Consider the following 11405-nt stretch of genomic DNA (forward strand, 5'->3'; position numbering starts at 1 on the left):
CAAAAGGAAATGAAACCAAGGCAATTAATCTATCCACACTGTTACAGAACAATCCCATGGTACTGTCTTTGCATGAATCCAAAGATTGGGAAAGTGCTAAAGTCAGTTCATAATCCTCTGACAAAAAACACAGGCTCTACCCATCTCCTGCCAAAGTCACTGAGAGTAACTTTGGTGCAGCGATCTGAGCATATAGTTTTAATGTATTGGTTTGCCATTCATTTAAAACAAATACTATCTAAACAGTGGGATTTTAAAAGTCATAGACATATTCACTGCTGAGGACGTATTGGGAAACATCTGCTAAGGACAAGTTTTAGGTGACGTGTTACTGGGAAAAGTTGCTGACAGCTATGCTGGAGAGCAGTGTAGATAGAAAATACACAGTTTGGTGTTGTTCACAAGGTACAGGAGAAAAGTAAACCTACAATGTAATTTCTCTGGGGTTTGCAAAGTAATTTTACCCCAGTCAATTTTCTCCTAGCCAGGCCAGTTCAGAAGCTGAACATATCATGTACAGCCTAAATACTTATGTCATTATCATAACGTTCGAGTATTTGAAGTGAAAAAGTTAACCGCTCTAATGTGAATAGTATTGTCAGAAAATAGAGATAATCCAGCATGTAAACGGCAAGCCATAAATCTCAGTGTTTACATGGCAGGAATGGAGAATATTATCCATATCCATGGTAACTCTTCCTTGCTTCCAAATATGATAAATTAACACCTACCAAATTCTCAGACAAGACAAACAGCAAACCTTGAAAGAGCCATGACCTGGTCTCTCGCTGAAGAATCCAGACTCTGTTTGCTTCGAGAAAAACAAATTCTTTCTAGTTACCAAAAATCATATCTATTTAAATATCACCAACTGTGTAACCACAGATGAATCTTTGCTACTTGATGCATACTTGAACAGAGATACACTGCCTGGGTTTGTTTACAAATAATTAAAAGCCCCACCTGTAAAAATCTGCCTTGGTGAATTTACATTGCTCAAAAGATTTTCTCCAAACCTGACTTCTTTTGTAGTGTTGAGGCCCGAAGTCAAAGAAGTTCTGTGTGTTTATAATCAACAACTCCTAAGACCAGCTTAATATATAATCACCTTAGTCCAACACACACACGCACAGGCAAGAACATGCAGAATCAGAGTTCATCTTGAAAGGCAGGAGATGCTGGAATGCTAATATATATGACCAGAAAACACGTTCCAGTGCGATGAAATAATTTCAGTGTTCAGGAGCAATTTTGTACTCCTCAAAACTAAAATTAGTTAATATTTGAGAAAAGGAAGGTGGCTGAATTGCACAGGTAACAGCTTAGCACTCTTAAAGGCAGGAGAACTCATGGCAAGTAACGCAACAGTTTCTTCCACCCCAGCCTGAGCAAGCCAGAGGTGGGTTCTTTTCAGCATTGGGTGTTAGCAGAGGTCTCCACATTCATCAGTCTTTTTCCTTAGCTTCCTTGCTTCAAAATAACAACAAAACTCCCACAATATCATCACCCCCAAAGCCCCAAACAACATGCATGAATCCTGTCCTAATGCGGTGACAAACGCGCTCAGAAAATCAGTAACAGCACAGGGAAGGCAGGTGGTGTGGGTGGATGCAGTTTTCCCCTGTAGCTTTTGGCCTAGGACACATGACACAAGCTTTGTGCAACTGCAAGTCATCCTGGGTGCAGAGATAGTGCTTGCAGTTGCAAAACAATAATGCACACAACAACAAGATATACATGTTTTGAAGGGCCGGTTAAAACCCAAAACTTTCCGTGATGCTCCTGCTTTTCCCTTGTGAAACACATTCCCCTTCAGTCTTCGGTTTTCCACTCGTTTAGCCTGGGGTGAATTTGTCAGAAGGGAGGGAGAGAGGAAAAAAAAGAGGGAGGGAAAAAGAGGAAGCACTTGAGAACAAAATGGTTAAGCTGTTTTCAAAACCAATTTTTTTTTTCCTAAAGAGGAAAACAAAACCCTACATGAACATTCCAGATAGACTTGCTGTTATTTTTGTCTAGTGCACAGACACCTAAATCTCCAAGCTTGCCTGAGCAAGTAAACGCTCAGCCCAACACTGCAGAGCAATCTGCAGGTACCAAGTAATCTTAAGACCCCATCACCTAAAGCAGACAAGCAGGGAGGGAAGCATCACTGTTGCCCTTTTTGCAAAAAGATAAATAAAACAGAGTAGAGAACAACTTGTCTAAGGCCAAACAGATAAATAAAACACAGAGTAGAGAACAACTTGTCTAAGGTCAAAGAAGGAAATGCTACTGGAAATGAAAGCAAACCTCAGCCCTCTTAGGTCCCATTACACTGTCTTCACTACAGAAAACAAGCTTTTTTCTAGGTAGGGAAACAACTCGGAGCTCAGACCTGTGTCCGTGTAAAAGCCACCTCTTTGTGCTAATTGGTGTGAGCACAGTGGAGCGTGTTCCTCAGACAAGCAGCACTGATCAATACTCCTATATGTAAGACACAGAACCGGGCAAGTATTTTTGTACACCTGTTACGTGCCGTTTGGTTACATCCCAGGAACACTACGAGAAGCACTTCATCGACACAAGCTTCTCAGTTACACAATGCTATTTAAAAGCCTGCAGTCAGTCACCCCGGGCCATGCTGCAGTGCAGACTCCGCACACACCAGACCCCCTTTCAGCTGCTGGACTCAACCTTTTGATGGAGACATCAGCACAGTCAGACAGAAATGCTTTCCCCCTACTGATTTGTCACCAAAGCACCACCTATTCTAAGACAAAGGTCTTACAGATTTGCATGTGCTAGACAAGGCATTAATACCACACCTCACACAAGAGCTCCAGGTATGTGCAGCACAGTACCTTGGCCTGATGGCATCTGCTCCACACTTTGGTTTCACTCAAAGGTCTTCAGTCCCCTAGCAGAAAATACAGAAAGAACAAGCTGTTGCTGCTGCAGGTGGTCTTATCAGTGGCATAAACTCCCAGGATTCCTCCTGGTACTGAGCTAATAAATTGCCTTAAATTGTACCAGCTGTAGAAGTTAACTATGCACATGCCTTTGCTGCTGGTTTCTCAACTACTCTGAGATCAGCTGCTGAATGAATACCAAATCTCCAACCCGCATTGGTCCTGCTGGGTTAAACCTCAGACATTTGTCCTAAAGGCACAGCAATGCAGCTGATTGCTGTGGCTTTATTCTCTGCACCTGTGGTGTGTGGGTGGGTGCACGGGGAGGCTTTTGCAAAGTGAGTGCAGATGTTTCTAAGGAGAAGAGCAAAGGAGCTCTGCCTTCCTCCCTGGGTGCTTCCCTAGGCACGCATCTGGAGTTGCCTTTTGGAGTGCACCCTGGATATATCCAAGAAATTCCCTTTGAAATGTTGTTTTCACACAAATAAAACCCCCAAACTTTTAAAATTACCTCCCTTTAAAGTACCAAAATATTAAAATAACAGAATTGGCTGGAAATGTATCTTTTCAAAGAAAAAAATGCCGTTGTGTTCCGTATTTGACCAGAGTTTATATTCTAAACACTTAACAAGTGTCAACTTTAGAACAATTTGCTTCAAAAATACTTATGTCTTTTTTCCTTCCTGTTTTTAGAAATAGAACTCCTTTTTCTCCCAAATTAAAATCGACCCAGGTGACACGGCAAAAATATATATGTTACGCCATACACAGTATAGCTCCATAATAAAATTCAGCAGCTCCTACTTAGTTCCAGAAACCTTGTAACATGCTATCGTCCACCCACTGATGTGTTAAAATATAAAGTATCTTCAGAACTTCAAGTGCTGTCTATCTTTACAGTAGATCACTATAAATTAGTATTTCTGCATATACTTTGTCTACCCTTTACTTGTTTGGAGCAGAGCGTAAGCAAAATTTGATGGTTTAGGCAGATGCTAACATGTTCTGAACTAGGTTTGAAGTCTTTAGACAGTAAAATACTCTTTATTTACAGTGTAGTGCTTCTTTCACAGTTCAGGCATAGTTCAGTCCCCATCATATAAATAATACTCTGTCTATTATAACAGAAAAATAAAGTGTATAGATGTACTTATTATACCAACCAGATAAGCCCTTTAAGGCCAGAGTAATTTATTGACTACCCTGGGACATTTATGGGCTAATTAGCCAGAGCTACAATGACAATGAATTTTATGGACATTGAAGAAATCATGCAGATGAGCAGCCTGGCAAAACACACACTGTCACACAGCTTTGAAGACCATTCACCCAGCAGTAGCAAAATATAGCTCTCTGAGAGCTGGGTCTTTGCTAGCAGTCGAACCAGTGCAGCAAACAACTCCTGCCCTCCAGTGAGATGGGTGCAGGCAAGCTCCTGCGGCCCAACCTCAGCCACTCGTCTTGCCTAACAAATATAAGACATGAAAATATTGTTTATTTGGATGACAAATAGTTGCCACTGAAGCACAAAGGCACCAGCCCAGCAAAGCTGGGCTTTGCTGGCCCAGCAAAGCCCAAGGCTGCGTGGCCCAAAGATAGTTGGGTTCCTAATTTTCATGTATTTCAAGAGTAAATTAGCTCCTTCCTGAGATTAAAAACCACTATATGGGCTCTGATTTGGGGGGGACTGAAGTTAGTCAAAAGAGGTAATTGCCTTGTTCTCTCAGCAGTGATGGTTTTGTGTTAACCCTTGAAGGTAAGGTAACCCCTGAAGGCAAGATCTGCTGCCAGAGAGGACACAAGTGGCTGCTGTAGGGACGGGGAGGAGCAGGACAGCAGGTCTGCCCCCGGAAAGAAAAGGGGTCCGTGAGCAGGTTGCTCGGAGCAGTTGTGCAGTCTCCATCCATTCACATATTCAAACCCTCACTGGGCACGGCCATGGGAACCGGCTTAAACTGTCCCTGCTGAGAGCAAAGGAGGAGACAATGATAATCTCCAGAGGTCCTTCCAGCCTCAGCAAGTTTGTGGCATCAAGTCAACAGAAAGTGCTGAGCCCAGAGATGTGTGTGAACTGCCACCCCATTGATGTGCCGAAGGCGCCTGACTCAGAGCAGCCAGGGAGGTGCCTCCATCCACTCCAGACCTAAAGCCCTCTCGGGAGGGTCAGTGTTTGTGGCTTGTTTTCTCCCGAGCGCAGACAGACACGGGTGGGAATGCCCTGCCTTTTGCACAACCGTCCCGTGGTCAGAGCTCTCAGCTGTGTGTGGGGAGCTCTCCCAGGACTGTTTATGTATTTTCCAATAAACAATCTTGGGTTAAAACAAAACAAAACCCAGACGAAATGATCTTGGGAATTGAGATGCAAAGCCAGGAGAATCCTACCTGCCAGCTGCCCGCCCCGGACACTGCGTTACAAAACCCTTTTCCTTCATCCCCCAGCACCGTGAAGCTGTGCTGCACTGCTTGGTGCTGCACTGCTGCTCCATCTCTGTCGGGAGGGCAGAGGATGGAAGAGAAAGAACCCCTACATTCCCTTCCCCTCCTCCTTCCCATGGTATTCTCCTCTTTGGTTCACGGGGAACTCTCTGAATCCCCTATTTGAGCTGAACAGAGGCCCTTGACTTTCTCAGCCAAGCCTTTAACCTCGAGGCTCTGCAACCGCACAGGCATAAACAAACGGACATCAAAAACATTCACCTAAAAGACTCTGCAATATATATATATATATATCTCACAGCTTTCCTGTGTTTTTTTTTTTTCTTTTCCTATTTCCCTGCTTTGCCTTACAACACATCTCAGAGCGAAAGCAAACAGCTCAGAGATGTCTAATCCCCCTGCTGCTGTTCCTATGTTGTTATCTCAGGGCAGAAGCTCTAGCTTTGCAGCCACACATTGCAGGTCACACGTCAGCATATTGATTTAGCAATATCCTCCTCTGATTTATGAGTGCAACTGACATTAGAAGTGGTTCCTATCCAAAAAAATACATGATAAAACATAGCAGTCAGTAGAAATAAATTTAAATCTGCTAAACCTCGTCTGGAATAGTCTTGTGTTTTTAAGTTAAGCACACACTCTAGGCTTTACAGGTATTTAAGTGCAGCTCAACATTGTGCTGCCCAGATTTTCAGGTGGTGTTTTTAAAGGTCTTTGACCAACTACAGTTGTAAACTGAAAGTAAATACGATTTTCAAAAGCCTCTCAAACAACGCTTTCGTTGCTCTCGGTAGGAGTTCAGTACTCAAATCGTCACAGAGCCTTGAGTGTTTCCTCCAGCTGAACTAGGAGATTTAAATCCTGAAATGAACTGGCACAAAAAGCTCAAAGGCTCAGTCCTGTGGAGGATTCCACGAGCCTTCTGAAAATCTCCCTCTGCACAGCCAGGAATGGTGGTCTTCAGGCTTAGCAGCACTGAGCTGGGAATATCCAACCACAAGGCTCAGGATGGGAATACCTGTACATCAGATACAACAACACCCATGTGTGTGTGTGCGCAGGTATTAGAACAAAATTCAGTGAAAAATAGGAATGCAATGAAACACGTTGGCTGTCAAAAATCATTCCTGGAGCTTTAGCATTTTGTTTCCGTTTTTGAAACACTGAATGCAAATGGTTTTGACATTACTAGGATCTTTCATGCTCTTCTCTCTCTTCACCCACCCCCACACTGGAAAATGCAGAGACATTGGAAGTATTTTGGCATGTTCTGATCACCTTTCACGTCATACTGTTTTCCATTCAAAAAAGCTGGGAAACAGGAAAATCTTAAATGAAATATAGGAGGCTGGAGGAAGTGCAGCTAAACCATAGCAATGCTGCAACTGTATAAGGAAGCTAAAATGTTTTGGTTTATAGAAACAAAAATATATAAATCTCTAACGTTTCATTTGTGAAAAGAAAAATCCTATATTTCTTTCTTAGTCTGACTGGAGATGAAAATTCTGGTGGTATTAATCTCTTCCTGGATTAGGTATGCCATCTGCAAAGGTATGGAAACGTGTACTATAAATGGCTTAGCATTAATTGCAGTAATTTCCCCTTGGCTAAAAATGGGTGTTGCAGGGCCTTTTATTCCCTTAAACTCTCTTCATCCTTTGCTTTAAATAGTTGAAGTGTGAATGTCGCTTGACATTTCTTTTTCTTTGGGGAGCAGTTATACCACCCATGACCCTTGGCTGTGTCTCCCAGAAGCTGCAGTCATTTTCAGTTAAAGGTAATTGGCAGCAGAATACACTTTGTTCTGTATAGTGTTAAAAATGGGTTACTTTGTTTTGCCAACCTTCTTGAACTTCCTTTCAGTTCAGTGAAGGAGTGCAACATTTGTATAAGAAAGAAATATTGTCTTCAATGGGAAATGTATTCCATGTGTGTTATAATTTATATTATGACAGACCTTTCTTAACTTACAATATTGTTATTCACTGGGTGGAAAGAAACTTTATCAACTTTTTTTTTTTTTTTGGATGTGTTCTTTGAGGCAACCATAATTTTTATTTGCGGAAATATGTGATAAATTTGAATAATAAATTTATATTAAAACTCCCATTTGTATTCAATTTCCTTCATAAATCTGGGTAAGATGTCAGCTGAGCTGTTCATATATAAAATATTAGAATAAACATTGCCTGTCTAATTGAAAAATCTGTCTTCATCAAGGACCTGGAGCTGAGCTTAAGAATGAAAGATGGAGGCTTTATTTAATGCAGTTCTGCCCTGACTGTCATGAATGCTGTCTTTTCTTCCTCTTCACCACCTCAACATAAATAGCAAAGCTCTATTCCCCAACTGGTCTTAAAGGCAGAAATACAAAGATATGCAGAGAAAGGAATGGTCGCTGGTGTCTGTAGAGTGGTTTAATGTACTTATGTTCCTGAGCGTTAATCCTCCTGCACTTAAAGGATGGGAGTTGCAATCCCTACTGTATTGGCTGGACTGGGTTCAAAATTTACAACTAATGTAATAATCTTCCAAGGTCACCCCGTGAGGTCATTCCACAGAGGATGGAACTACAACAGTGAGGAGAGAGAAAGGTGAAAGCAGAAAAGGAAATGAAAAAAAAAAAAGAAGGCTTCCACAGACCAAGGAAAGAAAAAAAGAGGAAAGGAAGGGGAAAAAAAGAGTTTATGTGTGTCTTCTGAACTGCTGGGATTTCCCTTGCTGATTTAAAGCTCCAAAAGTGAGTATGAAAAAGTGCCAAACCCACCAGCATCCCCTGATCCAGCCAGGCTTTCACAAGAGCAACTGCGAAGTCGGTCACAGTTTGAACCAGAGCTGGGGGAACGAGTGGCCCCTGGAGCACACACAGGTGAGAGCTGGCGGGACTCTATCTGTGCTGGGAGAGGAGCTGAAGGGTCCCCAGCCCGGGGGCCTGGCCCGAGAGTGCCTGCCCCACTCACAGGTAAGTAGGGCTTGACCCCACTCAGCTTCATGGAGGCGCAACAGGACCCTCTTAGTTTGTTGCAGCAGAAAAAAACTGCTACATCTAGCTTGAAAATTAATAATTCAAGGATGTCTTTAAAGCTATTTCAAAGCTCACATGCAAGTACGTGTATAAAGCATTTCTTTGCTGCACTCAGGAAGCAGAGAAGTGAATGAATTAGGAATAACACTGGTTTCTATAGAGCAGTCAACAAAGGAGATAAGACCCTACTTTTCTAAATCCTCCCCAGAGCCTAGCAAACAGCTTAGGGAGGGTGGAGCCCACAGTGCTATGGACAGGGAGGAGCTGTATCCAGATGTGGGCTTCACTGGCAGCAGACAGATTTGAGCAACACTTTGAGCTGGATCAGATCAGAGATACGGCCCTGGCACCTCCTGCAGCTGTGTGCAGCTGTTGGAGGTGCAAATCCACAGCTCTGGAAAACTGAGTTCAGTTTTTATCTCATCAGCCACTTTCCCTGCAGCTCCTCTGAACCCTGGATTTCAGTTTTCTGCAGAACGTATTTCGTTTACTTTCAGCTATGATTCTGGCGCTACCACCGCAGGACCTCTGCACTGAGTTTAGTGCTGCTTTTATACCTTGGAAAAAGGCATTTTAACTAATACAAAGGAATATAGACAGGAGGAAGAACAAACGATAGTCAAGGAGAACTAAGACAATGTAGCCTGCACGAGAAGCAAACTCTCGGTGTAAGCAGAGGTCACAGGACTATTCTGACGGACACTAAAGGAGGGCATAACATCAATATTAATAATTGTCACATATTGCTTAGCCCTGCGGCCACTGGAAACTTTGTCTTCCAGCATTTTGAAGGAAAATCTGGGCCCTTGAGCATCAAAGAAAGGATATTTCGGAGGAGTTCAATCTGCATTTGAGAATCTTCAAGCATCTCACCAGCATCTTTGCAAAGAGAGGTTGTGGAAACAGAGTGTCTACTTTAGCACATCAAGCTCTCCTTTGACTCAAGTATATCCCCCCCACTGTAGAACTGGTAAAGTGAAGCGCTAGAACATTAGAAATACAGGAACAGGGAACTAATGGCTTCAGCGCTAATGTTACAACTGATGTAAAGCAAAATATAAACCAAAGAATCTGTCAAAAAACTATCAGTCCATCAAAAGAGAATATATTACATTTTTACTGCACTCAGAAATGAAACCAGTATCAGTCTGAGCTCTCAAAATACTGGAGATCAGGTCTTGCTTCGTGGTAGCTGGAAATTCACCCAAGACTTAAGACAAACTCATTTGTCTCCCCTTGTAGGTTTGTGGCCCCAGTAATTTTTCATGTTGGCAGTACTGCTACAGTGGAATCACAGCCCGGCAATGCCTTTCACCTTTCAGGGAGAAACTAGGGAGGGAAAGGATGACTTGTGATGGAAATATTTTTTTCTTCAGCCAGAAAGATAAGGAAAAAACCCCACATTAACCGCAACACAAATACTCAGCAAGAACCTACAAAAACTGGAGTGAATATTCTTCAACTCCTGAACAAATTTGCAAATTAAAATGTCTCATTTTCTGGTTTTGATGAAAACCAGAAACACTCCAAGGAAAGTAGAAACTTTCTGTGATTTGCTTGCTTTGGCAGAAATGAAGTAGTTTCTGATAATAATTTTTATGAACACTGTTTTTAGCAGACTTTGCTCTCACCATCACTTTATTAAAAACTAGGGAAGCCTCTTATTATATGATGTATAAAGAAATAAGCTAAAAGTAATCCAACTTCTCTGCTTGCATGAGACATTAGGGGATAGTGGAGATGTAAAGGAGGTGGCTTCCAACCAAAGTAGGAAGAAGACTCTGTCCTATCACCAGGTACAAAGTTCACCTGGCAATAGGGATTTCAGCAGCAGCTAATCTAGTGTCTCATTGCACAGGCAGTGGCTACTGGTTGGCTGTTGCGGGCAAGGAAGTCTGGCCAAGAATGGGGAAAACACCATTGTTTTCACTTGTGTGCTCAGCCCCTCAAGACTTTGTGCACCGACTAGCTCGAGACTGAGAATTTCATGTAATGGTAAATGCCAGGAGTATGAGCCTTCAGTTAATTTTCAAGACTACCAGAATAGAGTGAGAACTGATGCTAGAAATGGCTAACAACCATGCTAGAAATGGCTACCAAGCCCCCTGCCTCACCAAGACATGATGCTCAAACACCATCTAACATGTGAATGGTTCGATGTGCAATGGAGCACCACTACACTTCTCAGAGAGCACGTAAGCGAGTCATTTCGTTTCAGGTCTTGAGTAGCCTGATCTAGTCGAGAGGTGTCCCTGCCCATGACAGGGAGGTTGGATTAGATGATCCCTAAGGTCCCTTCCAGCCTAGGTCATTCTATGATTCTATGAATTACTGACATACACTTTATGTACACTGACACATATATATATATATAACGAGAAGAACAGAAGAGGTTAACGCTAGCTTTGGGAGATACAGTGGCTGATGAGAGCAGCGTTAGCAGTTCACCATTTCAATACGATACTGTAATTTATGGAGCGACCTGTCTATTAACCCTGCCCCACTCTTGCTGCACCAGCAGCAATTCAGGTTGAGCTGAATAACCTCTGTCATTGTCCTGGCCTGCCATGAGGTTTCTCAGGTCAATGCCACACTTGAATGACACTCTGTCATTATGCTATATTTAGATAATGAAAGGTGTAATTAGCTTTGTTCTGCTGCAAGCTGATCCGACCCTGTATGCATTATAAAAGGTAATGAAATAGGTGCACAGATATAAAAACCTGAATAAGCATATTATTCGGTGTAATTTCACGAGCCAAAAACTGATGAAAGAACTGGGGTAAGGGAGCCTCAGCTGCTCCAGTGCCCAACCAGACTCGTCGTGAGAAGCCACGCAAAAAGCGCAGTGAAGGTATGTCGAGGCCATATTTAATCAGTCCCCTGCTGTTGCAGCTTTTATATAATTGATGGCATTTTGCGATGATTGCTTTCCTATTACAGTACTGTATCTTATCTCCCCATTGTGAGGGGAGCGGCTTTATGTTATTGTCAGAGCCAGCATTATCCCGGGCCCATGCCCTTTGTGGGGCTGTCGGCTTGTCATTAATTGTTCT

The sequence above is a fragment of the Apaloderma vittatum genome, unplaced genomic scaffold (genome assembly GCF_000703405.1).
Source record: "Apaloderma vittatum isolate BGI_N311 unplaced genomic scaffold, ASM70340v1 scaffold36684, whole genome shotgun sequence".
Taxonomy (NCBI): Eukaryota; Metazoa; Chordata; class Aves; order Trogoniformes; family Trogonidae; genus Apaloderma; species Apaloderma vittatum.